Raw genomic sequence first — 16,178 nt, forward strand, 5'->3', positions numbered from 1 at the left:
ATGCTGATAGCCTCGATACTGATCAACAAATTGTTTATCCCTGTAGCCATCATTGTATCCTTTAGCAGCTAATGCTACATTTTAATCACTTGTGTAAAGTTTTTCATTTGTTTGTCTTCAATCTACTGCCCATCACCTTCATTAAATGCCCACAAGTTCTGGTATTTTTCGAGAAGGAGAAAAAGTCCTCTTTGGCCACTCTCTCTACCGCATGCATTGTATAAACTTCTATTGTCCCCTTTAGTCGTTTCTTTTCTAAACTGAAAAGCACCAGACTCTTTGGCCTTTCCTCATAGGAAAGGTGCTCCAAACCTCTAATCATCTTGCTTTCCCTCTTGTATACTTTTTTTTCCAGTTCTGCAGTGTTCTTTTTGAGATATGATAACCAGAACTGCACATAGTATTCCAATAATGCTGCACTATAGATCTGTACAAGGGTATTATGATACTGACTGTTTTATTTTCAGTCTCTTTCCTAATAATTCCCAGCATAGAGTCTGCCTTTTTCACTGCAGCTGCACACTGGGTCAACACTTTCATTGAGTTATACACTATGTCCCCAAGGTCTGTTTCCCTCTCAATCTCAGCAAATTCAGACCACATTAGCATATAGTTGAAATTGGGTTTTTTTTTGTTCCACAGTGCATCACCGTACTTAACTTCTTTAGCCATGTTGTTTTGCACTCATATGATTTTAGGAGATTCTCTTGGAGCTCTTCACAGTTGGTCTTGGTTTTCCTCATCCTGAATAATTTTGTGCCATCTGCAAATTTTATGTCATTATACTGCTCATCCCCAGTTCCAGGTCATTTATGAACAAATTAAGTGGCATTGGCCCCAGTACTTGTGGGTCCCCACTGCTTAATTCCCTCCATTGTAAGAACTGTCCATTTGTTCCTACTCTTTGCTTCCTTTCATTTAACCAATTTTTAATCCATAAGAGGATCTGTCCTCTTATCCCATGATTGCTAAGCTTACTTAGGAGTCTTTGGTGACAAGACTCACTTTGGTGGCTTTGGTGACTGGCTTTGAGAACCAGTTTGGTGTAGTGGTTAAGAGCGAGGGACTCTAATCTGGAGAACTGGGTTTGATTCCCCACTCCTCCACTTGTAGCCAGCTGGGTGACCTTGGGTCAATCACAGCTTCACCCACCTCACAGTGTGTTTGTTGTTGTGGAGATAATGATAACATACTTTGTAAACCACTCTGAGTGGGTGTTAAGTCATCCTGAAGGACAGCATATAAATTGAATGTTATTACTATTACTGTGTCAAAAACCCTTTGAAAGTCCTAGTATATAATGTCTGTTATTTACATGCTTGCTCACTTTCCCAAAGAACTCCAATGAGTTGGTGAGTCAGGACTTCCATTTGAAGAAGACATGTTGATTTTCCGTCAGCAAGCTTTGTTCCTCTATGTGCCTAATAATTCTATCTTTGATTACGGTTTCTACTAATTTGCCTGGGACATATGTTAAGGTAACTGATTTGTAATTTCCTGGTTCCCCTCTGGACCCTTTTTAAAAATTGGTTTGTCATTTACTGCCCTCCAGTCTTCTGATTAAATGGCTGATTTTAGTGAAACATTACATATATGGGTTAGTAGATCAACAGTCTCAAAGCTGAGTTCCCTGAGAATTCTCAGGTATATGCCATCAGGACCTGGAGACTTTCTGGGTTTTAATTTCCTCATAGGTCTATAATTTCATCTCTAGTTATCTCAATTTGACTCAGTTCTTCAGACTGACTCAGTTCTTCTGAAAATAGTGACTGTTGCCTAGGTACATAGCCTACACTTTTTACAATGAACATAGCTGTAAAGACTTCATTTAGCTTCTTTTCCATTTCTCTCCCATCTTCTTTTACCAATTGTTTTATTCTTTGGTCACCCAACTGTTTCTCTGGCTGAATTCCTGCTCTGGTTATATTTAAAGAAATATTTGTTTGCCTTAATGGTTTTAGCAATCTGTGAGAACCTGTGGTCTCTTCTGTTCACTTTGTTGGGGCAGACCTTTCACTTTTTCAAAGAAGCCTTTTTGGTTTTTTTGGCTTCCTTAATTTGGGTCTTTAACCACACAGGCATCCTCATAGACTTGGCAGTACTTTTCCTAATCTGGGGAATGCATTATATCTGGGCTTCAGTTAACATTCAAGCATCCTCTAGGGATTTGACTGTCTTGTGTTTCCATTTCAGCTTCTTTTTAACTATTCCCCTTGTTTTTGTAAAGTTCTCGCTTTTGAAATCAAATGTTACTGTTTTGAATTATAGGAGTCACTTTACAATGACTTTAATGCTGAACCAAAGAGCATTGTGGTCACTGTGCCCAGCTGGTGCAAACACATCTTCATCTTTCACGAGCTCATGAGTAGTATGGCTCCCTTTTTGTTCATATAAAGCCCTTCTCTTTCATAGAGCTTCAGCATGTCTCAGAAAGTTTCCCAGTCTCTAACAAATCTAAACTCTTCCTTCTTGCACCACATCCTCATCACTCTTTATTAAGGTCAAATCATTTTTAGTGTTGGTCTTAGAGTAGTTTCCTGTCCCTGTGGGCCACAGATTTCTTTTCTTTTCCCCTCCTAATCATTAACCAAGGTGGTTGTGTATGGGGGGTGGGGGTGGGAGAGGTAATCTGTCAAGTTTGTAACTACTGCTTTTTAGAAAATTGGTTTTGTAAGCACAAGATGTGGAAGTAATTAATATGAAATCTAGTCTTATCCCAAGCTACTCTTACTAATGAAGAAGGTGTTTGTTTAATGAAGGAAGCATCTTGTATTTTCAGATCTACATGTTTGTATGACCTTCTTTTGTTAATAAATGCTAATATTTATTGTTTTTCTTGTTGAGATTTTGTTTGATGTTCTATGACAAACAAGACTATGATTAGTGCAGATGTAAAGTTCTTGTGGCGGCTGCCTGTGTTCCCTAGATAGCAGCATTAGTGTCTACAAAAGCAGTTAATGCTGTTTATCATTAGTGACAGAGGCAGAAAACCCTTTATGTAACTTTTATCTTTCACCTTGTCAACAAAAGTTGATGAGCTTTGTGATTTAAATTCATGGGTTATAGTCTAATATTTATATTTGTTTTACATAGACAAGACCTCAGGTAAACTAATTTAATTGAATGAAATTAATTAAACTGCTATTTTATTGTGGGAAAGGCTGTAGAGCCATTTATCAGAAGATAATATATATGTTATTTTTCAAGTATAGTCAGAAGGTTTTGTACAGTGTTTTGTTTTGTCCACTGAGAATTCTACTGAACAAAGGCTTTTCCAAGAGAGAATTCTTCCACACAAGGATTCGGCCCTAATGTTTTAGAAGAATGCTGACTTACAGAATCCACAAATGGGGGGCCTTCAAAGACTTGTGGGGCCATATCATCTTGCTCTCCTCCACCATGTTTTCCCTTCCCTGGTCTCTTTCCCCTTTTCCTGCCTCCTTCTCTTCTTCCCACCCCCCTTTGTATGCCCCTGTCTTCACCTCCCCCTCTGGCAGCCCTTCACCTGTTACCTAATTGTGTAGTGCTGGCTGAGCCCGGCCCAGTTGCATGATGGGGCACCTGCAAGGACTTGTGGAAAGGGTACTTCACTTTTCCCTGTACCCCTTCCCAACACTCTTTACTCTATCCTCTTTCCCAACACTCCTCCTAGCAGTCTCTATATGCTCAACTTTCCCTACGTCATTTTCTCCTTCAAACCCATCAACAACTTACCATTTGTCTGCTCCCCATCTTCATCTATATTTCTTAATTTACTTCATCTATATACTGCCTTTCTCCACAGTGGGGACCCAAAGCAGCGTACATCATTTTTCTTGCCTCCATATTATCTTCATAACAATCCTTAGGTTATGCTGAAAGGATCAAAATAACCCAGTGAGCTTCTACAAAGAGTGGTAATTTGAACCTGGGTGTCCAACATCTTACTATGAAACTCCAATTACTATACTACACAGGCTTGGAGAGGGGGCTTGCTATTGAACAGTAGCAAGCAGCCAGGCCTGAGTAAGTCATGCAAGCCATGTGGTATTATGTTGTGTGGTGGTTACTGGGCCTGACCCCAATAAGTTTTCCCTAAAAGTCTAAAACAGCCTGGAAACGGGCTTGGCCCACTCCCTGCCTTTTACTGACAGAAACCAAGCCTGGTTGAACTGTTACTGTTGCCTAGCAACCAACAAATTTTACAGTTGTAAATACTGACATTCAGCAGAAGTTGGCAAATCATATCTAGACCTCAGCTGAGAAAATGACAAAAACTCATCATCATCACTTAAACATTTCAGTGTATTTTCATGATTATTTCTTCCCTTTCTCTAAACTACTTCTTGTGAGAAGCATATGCAATAATCCTTCCAATAATAAAAGCTTTACAAAACTTTTTAGCTGGGTCTGTAAGAGCTGTTCCACCAGGCGTTTGGTTGATGCTGGGTAGGGCCTCCGCCAGCCCAAATAGGGTAGAACGGGGGGCTCCTATTAGAACATCCACCTCCAAAAAAGAAGTTTCCTTCTTTAATTATTTTTCAGTGACAGTTGAAAATGGATTAATGAACTGTTTGTGCTGGTTGTGCTTGTTTTTAAATATTTATATTGTATTTATTTAGTTTTAAATTGTGCTTGTAATTTTAATGTCTATAAATGTGATCAGCCCTGAGCCTGTTGGTGTGGGGAGGGCAAAATACAAATTTAAACAAACAAATAAATAAGCTTCCCATTCAAAAGCATGAATACTAGCAGTTCCTTGGTTAGTATTAAAATACTCTGAAAGCTCTGCTGCCATCTGTATTTTAAAAACTTTCATCATTAAGAAGAGACTCACTGAGATGCCATAAACTTGGGTGGTCTAACCCAAGCTGAAAACTGAAGGGCTAATGAAATAGGGGCATGATCCGCAATAACAATTATGTCTATATTGCAAGGTGTAATCTGAGGCATCAATGTAGCTAAAACAAAATAATCTAGTTGGAAAAAGTTATGATGCAGAGAAGATCCAAAAGTATAATCTCTGTCATTTGAGTGTAACGTACGCCAAGGATCAATCAAACAATTCAACTATATAAGCTTTAAGTGTAGACCTTACCAAAGAATACTCTTTACTTTGTGGTGTACTTCAATTTAAGACTATATCTAGTTTCCCCATGTTAATGCCTTGATGCAAACAGAGCAAGGGAGAGTAAAATAAGTCATTAACCCAAGCTTAATCTTAACAGCTCAGGCATAGAGGGCATTGCAGCCCAGTGCTGATGAGCAAAGTAGTGGGCAAGGGCAGGTCAACAAAAAACCCACTGATATAACTGGCTGGAGTAAAGGAGGCAACAACTTTATTGAATTACAGTTTATAGAGCATTGGTGATGCATAAGGGTTGGATCCTAAGCATTGGCTGACCTCCTGCTAACCCATGAACTCCCACACCCTCTCAGACTGTTGCTGAGGAAGGAAACCAAGAAGTGACACAGGCTTCCCATCAGAGGCCACTAGGAGGCGAAAGACATGGCAGCTGCCATGCCCCATACCCCTCTGCTGCCCCACAGGCTGCAACTCAGCCACCCAGGTGAGTCTGGGGACCATCACCTTTTACAACAGTTTTACATTGTACTGATTAGACATTAAAATGGTATTGGCATATACGAGTAAGACCACTGGTTTACCAAGGTAAGAACTGGCTGTACTATGGCAATCTAGATTTTTCTGTCGCTTCTCATATTAATAAGCCATTTATTGAGGGGGGAGGCCTTTTAAAATTACTGTATTTAAAAAAAACTATAAAGGTTACTGTAAAAATACAAATGCTTGTTTCTCAAAGAAAAGAAGGTAATAAAAAGAAATTAAAGAATACTGGGGGAGAGGGAGAGAAGGAGAAAATGGAATAAAAGAAATGAAGGAAAGCCTAAGAGAAGATAGAGGAAGAAGTGGGGAATTAAAAACAAGGAAAACCCAAAGGGACAATAGAACCACATTCTGACTAAGGAAAGCCTAGCTACTTACTAGTCTTCCTGATCCTCCAGTTGTGGCTTCTTTTGCAGTGGTAAAAATCCCCTTAATTTGAACGGAAGCAGCCAATAACAATTCTGCCTTAAAGTGGCCTTACCCATGTTCTGAAAAGCCCAGTGGCCAACATGGTGCCCACGAATGCCATGTTGGGGAACCCTGCTCTAACTGCAACATACTGCTAGTTATTGTCAGATTCTAACCAGAGTGGCCTAAACTACTACTTTTACGCTGCAGGACACCTAGCCTTGTTTTAGACTCTCTCTTCTAAGAGGTAAACAAACAAGAAATTGCTACTCCAAAGTAAACATATTCAGATCTGTCTTAGAAGCTTCTGTTTCATGGTTCTACCTTGAAGAAATTTTGCAATGAACTTGATAATACCTTTGAAAGTTAAGGTAAAAGGGCAGTCATGTAGTTCATATTTTAATAGTACACTCCTCATATAAAAAAGCCAAAATAGAAAACAACTTCAGAAAAAATACATTAGAAGAGACACAGTTATAAATTATTCAGTGCATGAATTATAGAATTTCTAGCAGTTCAAAAATCATGCTGGAGGTAGGAGAATGATCTGGTGATTCAAAATACATAATGCACAATATCAATAATTACAGAAAATGCAAATAGATTTTCAATTATAAAAATGAGAAGGGAAAGTTATTTAGATATGAAGCACTGTGGCATTGAGAGTGTTGAGACATCTGTTATACATGAAAATGCATGCATTTGCAACATCTATACAGCAGCATGAGTGTCAGAACAGATGACAGGTTATCAGGAAATATGTTGGAAAAGAGAGTGCTAAAACATATGGTTACAGCATTTTCCATCAGAGAAAAAGTTTCTTCTTTATGAAATCCAGAAAATATGGGAAGTGTTCGTTCGTTCGTTCGTTCGTTCGTTCGTTCGTTCGTTCATTCATTCATTCTCTCTCTCTCTCTCTCTCTCTCTCTCTCTCTCTCTCTCAACCTCTGTTATTTTCACTGTTTTCCTTCAGTGATGATCTACAGTGTTTGGTGATATCTTTCTCTTGTGCTTATTCACTGTACCCAGCTCTGCTGTTGTTTCTCAGCCCTGTTCACAAGTTGAAGCCTGTGTGCATATCTACAGTTGAGGATACAGTTGTTTTCTCTCCCCCTCCACACCTTCTTTTGTGTGCTTTGTTTTTGCTTTCATCAGGGCTCATAACACTAGAGGAAATCTAAAGGCAGGAAACTGTACAGTCCCTGAGCTAGCCCACAAGCAAGTGGTGGGGCAAACTGCTCAATGTATTTTATTAAAAATATTTATAACTCTCATTATCTGTACACTGATAAGATTTTACTATCATCATAATAAAACAAAAATCATTAGGAAACGATATAACACATGACTTGGCTTTGGCCTTTATCTGTGTGGTACTGTAGGGACCTATCATTTTTATTACTGTTTAACATCTACATAAAATTGCTACTGAAGTTGTCCAAGTATATGGGTATGATGGCATCAGAAGGCTATGGATACTCTTATTTTCTTTATTTTCCATGTAATCATTAGGATGCAGTGCACGTGTTCCCTCTGAGGTGGAGGATATCTTGGTGGGTGATTCAGGGAGGCAGGAACAAAGTCTTCCCACTTCCTGTCTTCTTGGAGAAAGTCACTCATCTCCTCAGTTTCATTCAGCCTCTTCACAGCACCAAGGATCTTCACAAAGATCTTGATCAACCCAGTTTTAAAAGTAAGGGAACAAGGCATTCTCATACACACTTATCTGGACAACTTGTTAATCAGGTCAAACTCCAAGGTGATGTTGCACCAAGACACAGAAACAACTACCTGATGTCTACAGGCTTACGGTTTCTTGATCAATTTACAGAAAAGTTCCTTTCCACCCAAACAGAGTCTCAAACATCTAGGAGTCATGTTAGACACAATATGCAATTACTTCTTCCTAACTGAAACAAAGGCAAAATAAATGAAAAAAATGCTGTAAGTTTTCACCAAGGCCAGGTTTTCATTATTAATGACAATTACGAAACTGATGGGCCCGCTGATTTCAAGCATTAGTGTGGTCTACTACATACAAGACCCTTACAGCAACTGCTGAGACATTTTCAACTACGAATTATGGACAAGAAAGATCTTGCCATGTGAGCCCCATTGGCAGTAAAAACCAGCCTCGTACGGTGGACAAGAATGCCCAGTCTTCTGTAAGGAAAGGAATTATGCAGTCCCGTAATGAAACAGATTTTCATGGATGCCAATCTAACTGGATGACGAGCAGTGCTAGAAGGTTCACTGATGCAGGGTTGATGGTCCAACAGTAAGATGAGCCTTCCCATCATCTTACTGCAACCTTGGCCGATTTATCTAGCCCTACTACACTTCAGCATATGCATACTAGAGCAACACATCCTAAACAGAAAAGACATCATATCAGCCAAAACATGCCTCAACAGACAAGGAGAGTCGAGATCTTCAGCATTACAGAAGGAGGCAACCCAAGATCCTAGCGTAGGCAGAGACGAAACTGACATCCATCAAGACAGAACACATGAAGGGATTGATGAATATTGAGATGGATTGGCTTAGCAGGCAGACTGTTCTGGAGGGGCAATGATCCCTGAAGAAAGATCTGTTTCAGTTAATCACAACACACCTTGGTTTTCCCCTGATGGATCTATTTGCATCACCAACCAACCATGAAGTGAACAGGTACTTCACCAAGTATTACCATCTCAAGGCCAAAGTAACCTACTCCTTGATGTCCCAATGGCCAAGAAATCTTTTGTTTGCCAATCCCACCATTCTGGTTCTTCCAAAAATTGATCAGGAAGATCAAAGAACAAGGGGCAGACATCATAGCAGTAGCACTGTATTGGCCTCAGTGTCCATGGTTTTCTGCCCTTCAGCAGCTGTCAACAAGTCCACCCCTAACCATTTCAGTATTTCTGGACATACTTGAACAATGCCCAGCTTGACATCAACATCCGGAGTGGCTACATTTAACTGTCTGGAGATTGAGCGGAACAACTTCTTACCACTGGGGTATTCTCCAGTGGTCCTAGGAGTGGGGCGGTCCTTACTTTTGGGATATAGCTCCTCCTCTCTGAAGGCAGCGTCAGTCAGCTGATTTTGATCCCAGAGAGGAGGGGCTTGTCCCTGGAATCACCAATATTTCTGGCCCTGCCATCCGAGCAGGACATCGTCTTCAGCAATGCTCTGCAGAGTGCAGTGATCCCGGTGAAGAGGAAACTGTCAGAGATGAGCTGGGCATGGCAGCGCGTGCCTGTAATCCCAGTACTCAGGGAGGCTGAGGCCACAGGCAGTGTGCAGCTCGCAGGGGAAAGGAAAGGCCGTACTGCCTACCTCACCCCTGTTTCACTCAGAGCGATGGCGAGCATTAGCGCCGATGGCCCTAGGTTGCTCCCAGGTTCCACAGCCACAACCACAAAACTCCATCAAGATTCCCCACCTTCGGGTTGGGAGGAACCCCCCCTCAGACGGCCAGAGGGTGTGATGTTTGAGTCTGCGGTAGCCTGTTGTAGAGCAGAACCACAAGTGACAAAAGGCACAGATTGGACACTTGTTAGCTTCCCTCAAGTTTTGATGGGAAATGTAGGCATCCTGGTCTCGCAGCTTCGCCCTCTGACTGCTGTCCAATGGTCTTTTCAACTGTCACTTGTCCAACATTCCGCCAAGCTGCCTACATTTCCCATCAAAACTTGAGGGAAGCTGACAAGTGTCCAATCTGTGCCTTTTGTCACTTGTGGTTCTGCTCGTAGAGACCGATATTATCGGGAACTCCCTCAGGCTTGGAAGGAGCAGCCTCCAGCAGCAGCAGAGGACCTGCTTCAACTCTGGCAGCCCCAACTGAACCGCGGTAAGACTGATCCTGAGGGTAACAAGGGCAGCGAAAGGAAGGAGGGAGGAGAAAAGAGTAGCAGAAGCCTCAGAGCCAGCTTGCCCTAAATAAAAGGGAGCCCTCCTTTGTTTATCTTTCCTTTCAGCCGGGACTTGTGAGGTGCACTTTCACTTCCATTTCTCCTTTTGGCGGGAAAATTTCTGTTGGCAGAATGTCAGCAAAGGCAGGCCTAGCCACCTCACAGGCCTCAAAGAGCATAAACCTGCAGCCTAGACTTTCCAAACTCCCAGGCCTCAGTCCCTTCTAGGCCTTTCAACAGGCCAGTGAAAGAGAAATGTCCAATGGCCTGGATGGCAGAATTCAGCAAAGGCAGGCCTAGCTACCTCCCAGGCCTCAAAGAGAATATGCCTGCAGCCTAGATTTTCCAAACTCCCAGGCCTCAGCCCCTCCTAGGCCTCTTAACTGGCCAGTGAAAGAGAAATGCCTTGGGGCCTGGATGGCAGAATGTCAGGAAAGGCAGGCATAGCCATCTCCCAGGCCTCTAAAAGTGCAGGCCTGCAGCCTAGACTTTCAAAACTCCCAGGTCTCAGCTTCTTCTAGACCTCTCAATAGGCCAGTGAAAGAGAAAAAGTTCAAGGGCCTGGACCCGTCAGGCAAGAATGCCTGGAAAATTTTCTGCTGGTGGTAGGTCAGCAAAGGCAGGCCTAGCCTTCTTCCAGGCCTCAGAGAGTGCAAGCCTGCGGCCTAAACTTGCTTAGCTCCCAGGCCTCGGCCTACTCCTGGGCCTCTCAAGAGACTAGTGAAAGGGAGAAGGTCTGGGGTTTGCATCTACCAGGCAAGGAAGCCTGAAGTGAGTTGCTATAATGTTGTGGTTAAGTGCTGGGCCAGGAATCATTACCCTGCTGGTTCAAGTCCCATAATTGCTTGAACTCGGTGGCTGACCTTGGGTAAACCAGTCTCAATTACCTAGTGGTTCTGGGGGAATAATAATAATTCTGACCTTATCACAGCCCCTGACTTGGTTAGTCCAGGCAAGCCAGATCTCATCAGATCTAAGTACCTCAGCAGGTTTGGCCTTGGTTAGCAGTTGGATGGGAGACCTCCAAAAAAGAGACCAGTGTTGCAGAGGCAACTATGACTGGATGATATTTTCCACCACTAAGGGGAAAGGAATTACATGCCCCCTATTTACTTAATTGCAGCCATAGTTACTATTTAACAAACGAACTGGCATCTCCCAGGATGGAAATAAGAAATTCAAAGAGGTCCTGAAGGCACACCAATCTAGTGGCTAGATTCTCAGATGGGCAAGAGAGGCATTCTAGTGTAGGGGTCTGACTCCAGATAGGTAAAAGGGTGCCCCTCCCCAGATTAAAGAGAAGGCAAGGGACATTAAAAACACATATCGCTGAAGCCTTCAACCTGAGGACCCTGAGCTAGCAGTTTTCTCCCTCAGCCAAGAAGAAAGGGGAGTTGTTAAAAGAAAGGAAGTTTCTACTACATCCTTCAGAGTATTTGTGACAGCTCCACTCCTTCCTAGAGTCACATTCTCTCGGGTTTCAGACCTGGCTGCAGTGAGCAGTAAACTCCTTTAAAGAGCCAAAGAGCAAAACTATGAAAATAGCCCCGGCAATATCCTATGTAGTGGTCAACAAGAACTGTGGTTTTCAGGCAACCAGGCACAACACTTAGCTTAGAAAATGGAACATGGACCATTTTCCCCAAAGCCGAAGTAACCGTGGTTCCTTTCAAAGATATTAACCTGTCTGGAGAAACCCTGAATAAAGGAAAACAGACCAAACATCGAGAGGAGGGTAGTAAGTACCTTCTCCTTCAACAAATCTGGTCAGAATACTAAAGGGCCAAAGAAGGGACCTCAATGAGTCTGCACCAAGGCAGCAGGCGCAGTGGTGTTTGGGGGATGCTTACAATGCTTGGTAAACCCTTGGCAGCCGATAATAAGAAACAGGCGGGTATTGGATGCTATGATCAGTGGAATTCAGTTCTGTGCCACCTGGTCCCTTTTCCTCTAGATCCAAAGGAATTTGGTCAAATAAAATAGAAGCCTAGGAACAAGAATGTCAGAATGGAAAGGCTAAAATTTATCATGACTTTCATTCAGAAGGGAGATTGTCTGGCTTACATTGATCTCTCAGAGGCATTTCCAACATTGGGCCCTTTCCTTTGAGCTGAAAACGCCACCTATGATGTTCATCAGAATCCTAGTAGCACTGATAGCATGGCTAGACCATGGAGAGTGGCTCCTTTCCCATATTCAAATGACATCTTGACCTACGCACTTCAGAGATGCCTTTTGCTATACCATGGGGTATTAGATCACAAGAGTTCAAGTTAGTTGAATTGCCAGGGATCCTCAAACACGAAAACAACCATTGGCTGTATCTCATTCAGTCCCACGAGGGTGTCCCACTCAACCAGAAAGAACAGTGATGACCATGGACACGTCTTTGGGGATGGGGAATCCAGCACCCAAGGAAGAATGGCATAGGGTATCTGGCTGAAGAACAAGTGATCAACAGGGTAAACCTTTTGGAACTTGGAGCTATCAGACACGGTATGGTGGAATCTCAGAATCTTCCCACACGTCACTATATGTTTATACAGAGGACAACTCCAAGGCGGACTGGCTAAGCCAGAGAGTAATGAACCAAGCAGAATGGATGCTATCCAGAGAGATTCCCCAACTGGTCTACCACAGTTTTTGACAAGGCTCAAGAAGAAGAAACTCTCAAACCGTAGGGATAGATGATTATTTAATTTATTTATTTATTTCAAATTTGTATTCCACCTTCCCCGTGAGCAGGCTCAGGACGGATAAAAACATATTAAAAATACAGTTAAAAATTCATGTACATTAAAAACAACACAGCAGGCTTTCTTCACATGTCCTGTATGTCTTCCACAGTACAGCTATTGCACAGAGCTGTTCAGAAGATAACACAGTAAAGTGCAGAACTGATGCTAATAACAACCTTCAGGTTCAGAAAGACATGGTCTCAAAACCTGAAGAATCTTTCAAGCATGGATTCCTAGCACCTCCACTGAAGGAGGGTCCATTGATGCAGAGATCAATACGACACCCCAGCCCAGCTCTGACAACCCTCACAGTGTGGAGGTCGAACACAAACAACTAATAGGGTTGGACTAAGCAGAAGGCATGATTGGTACTGTGCTAACCTCCAGGAAGAGTTCCATGGAGCATATAAAAAATTCCTGTCAAGTTCCCAGAAGAGTGCATGGATAGAGTCATGTAACCTTTGGGGGCTAATTAGGGAGTTACTATCTTTCAAGAGGGGTTGAAGAAATACCAGCACCCTTAGACAACAGGTAGTCACCATCCCAACAATTAGAGGTTCTAGAAACAGACGTTCCCTTATATATCACCTTCATGCCAATAGATTCTAAAAGGGGACATTGCCAAGGATTTGCTATTTTTTCCCCAGAAATCTGGGAAATCTACCAGAAATCTTAATCTGGTATTGAGAGCATTATACAAAAGACCTCATGTCCCCTAAAGGAACTAGCCTTTAAAGTCATCTTTCAGATGAGAATAAAATCAGCTAGACAAGTGCCAGAATGGCAGGCTCTAGCAGTAGATAGAGATCCATGCCCTTTCCTCCAAGATGGTAGAGCAACTTATGAACAAAAACAACTTTCTTCCAAAAGTGAACTCCATGTTTTAATAGGACAGGAGAGAGAGTACTTCCCTTCTTCTAACCTAATCCAAAGCATGGGGAGGTGGAATCCTCACTACCTTAATATACATAGAGATGTGAGATTCCACTTGGGCAGGACTAAACAGTTTTTCACAACTCTGGGATGCTAGTTATGTGTTTGTAGGAAGTCCTCCTTGGGACACAGAGTGTCCTTTTTTGGCTAAGTAGGTAAAGCAGAGGGTACATAATTCTGGCATGACAAGCCAGAGGTCTGGGGATGCCCATCGACATCAGGGCGCGCTCCCTACAGGAAACAGCCACACAGGCAACCTATAAATCCTTTAGTTGTTAGAAACTATCAATAAGTTGGTCACATGGAAATCAGTATATTGTCTCATCAAGAAATATAGGATAGATAAGTTGCCCTCCCCAGAGACAACCTTCAGCAGGAGGGTACTACAACACACCCTCTAGGCCTGGAAGCCGGACTACCCACCCTGGGGCACACTGCTCTTGTATGTCCCAAAAATAAGGACTGCACCACTCCTACGACAACTGGAGAATGGAAAATTTGTATTCACTTACTGTGAAGCTTCCTTTCTCGGTGGTCCAGGAGTGGGGCAGTCCTGCCCACCCAAGTTTCTTGCAGGGCGGCTGCCAGGATTGGATGAAGAGCTAGAGCGATAGTCTTCCTCCCAGTGGATTCAAGGGAGGGACCTTTCTACTTATTTAAAAAAAATTGAGGGGAGTTACTGTTTTCCCTCTTGGTATCGTGATGGGGAGTCAGGGCTTGGGAACAGACTGGTGATTCCAGGGACAAGCCCCTTCCCTCCAGGATCAAAATCAGCTGATTGACCCTGCCTTCGGAGGGGAGGGACTATATCCCAAAAGTAAGGACTGCCCCACTCCTGGACCATCGAGAAAGGAAGCTTCACAGTAAGTGAATACAAATCTTTCATTCTGGGGAAGTGACAGGTACCTTTCTAGCTTCTAGGAAATAGTCTACTAAAAAAGAGTACAACACATCATGGAAGGCCTTTGTCTGGTGGAGCAGAAGAAAGATTTGGCCCCTTGAAACTTCAGATCAAATCTATCCTTTCTCCAAGATGGTCATGTTAGCATACTCAAATCTTCTACACTGAGACAACAGGTCGTAGCTCTGACGATGGTGTTACCACGATTCCATAAACGGAACCTATCCAGACACCTCCTCATACATCTCTTTCTCAAGGGTATGGATCTTTCTCTAAAACATCCACCACAAACACAACAGATTTCCAACATGGAAATGACATACTATGCTATCAGCCCTTACCAGACATCCTTTGGAACCTATTAAAGAAACCCCTCTTAAGTGGCTGAAGATGAAAACACATTTTCTTAATTCAGTCACATCAGCTATGAGAGTATCGGAACTAGGCATGCTGTTGGTCAGTACTCAGTTGTGTGTTTTCCATAAGGACAAAATAGCCATGAGAAGAGACCCTACCATTAAACTGAAGGTGAATTAACCTTTCCATAGATCTCAGGATATCTGTCTTACATTGTTTTGTCTGAATTCCCCTAATCCTAAGGAAAGGTAGTAGCCATACATTAGCTGTAAGACTCGCGCTAAAAACCTTCATCTGCAGAACAGATTAAGAAAACTGATTCCTTATTCATTTCCATCTCTCCACCAAATAAAGGAATGATGATGTCACAATCAAGCATCGGCAGGACTCTTAAGACTTGCATTATTGAAGCTTACAAAGTTCAACAAAATGAAGGGACATTCTAATATTTATGGTGGACATGTTCTAAAGTAGAAAAGCAGGGCGTCTACACCACGGCAAACAAAGAAAAGTAAAAAAAAATTGGACGGAAATTCATTCATTTATCCAGAAGATTTTAAAGATTAATGTTGAAAGGAAACTAGATGTTTTTCTTTTGGGACTAATAGACAGACAGAAAAAAGACATGGAAGGTTATTTTTATATATGACAACAGCAGCGAGAGTATTACATGCACAAAAATAGAAAAGTTTGACACTACCTACACAGAGGACTGGTTGGTGAAGATGGTGGAGTTTGCAGAGATGGATAATCTTCTTTTATTACAGAAAAGACATTGTCTACATTCAATGTTACCTGGAAACCTGTTATACATTTTTGCAGGAAAAAAATGGACTGAGGATTGGTGGATTTGATAATTAAAAAAGGAAAGACTTATTGTTTGTAATTATAGAGTAAGTGTTAAGGTTGTGATTCTATTTGTATTTGTCATAGGGAAAATCGGAAGTCAATGCTTTATATTTCTTTTTTACTTCTTTTTCATATATTTTGCATCTTTTCCCCCTTTTTCTTCCTTTCAGTTTTTTGCTAGTTTTATCTTTTTGTTCTGAAATATTCTTAATAAAAACAACATTTTAAAAAAGAAGCTTAAAAAGTTCAAAATTAGACATATACTGATACGATGGACCCCCCCCCCCCGCACACACACACCTTCACTCACCCCACTCTGAAGCAGATATTCCTGCCAAAATCCAAGTTCACCTTCTTTGGCTGAGCAGCCCCAAGTAGCATGTCTCTGTTTGTGGTTTGAAAGTTTATTTCATGTCCCACCATGATGAGCAGTTTTAATTTTGGATTTTCAGCCCATCCCAGACGCTTGATGGGGGGGAAGCAGGAGC

At 42.1% G+C, this 16,178-nt stretch overlaps 1 protein-coding gene across 3 annotated transcripts in view; it reads left to right on the top strand.

The window, feature by feature from the left end:
* CADM2 (cell adhesion molecule 2) overlaps positions 1-16,178 on the top strand; it is an 864,141-nt gene that overhangs the window by 171,597 nt on the left and 676,366 nt on the right. The window lies entirely within an intron of this gene.

Source organism: Eublepharis macularius, chromosome 3 (assembly GCF_028583425.1).
Source record: "Eublepharis macularius isolate TG4126 chromosome 3, MPM_Emac_v1.0, whole genome shotgun sequence".
Taxonomy (NCBI): Eukaryota; Metazoa; Chordata; class Lepidosauria; order Squamata; family Eublepharidae; genus Eublepharis; species Eublepharis macularius.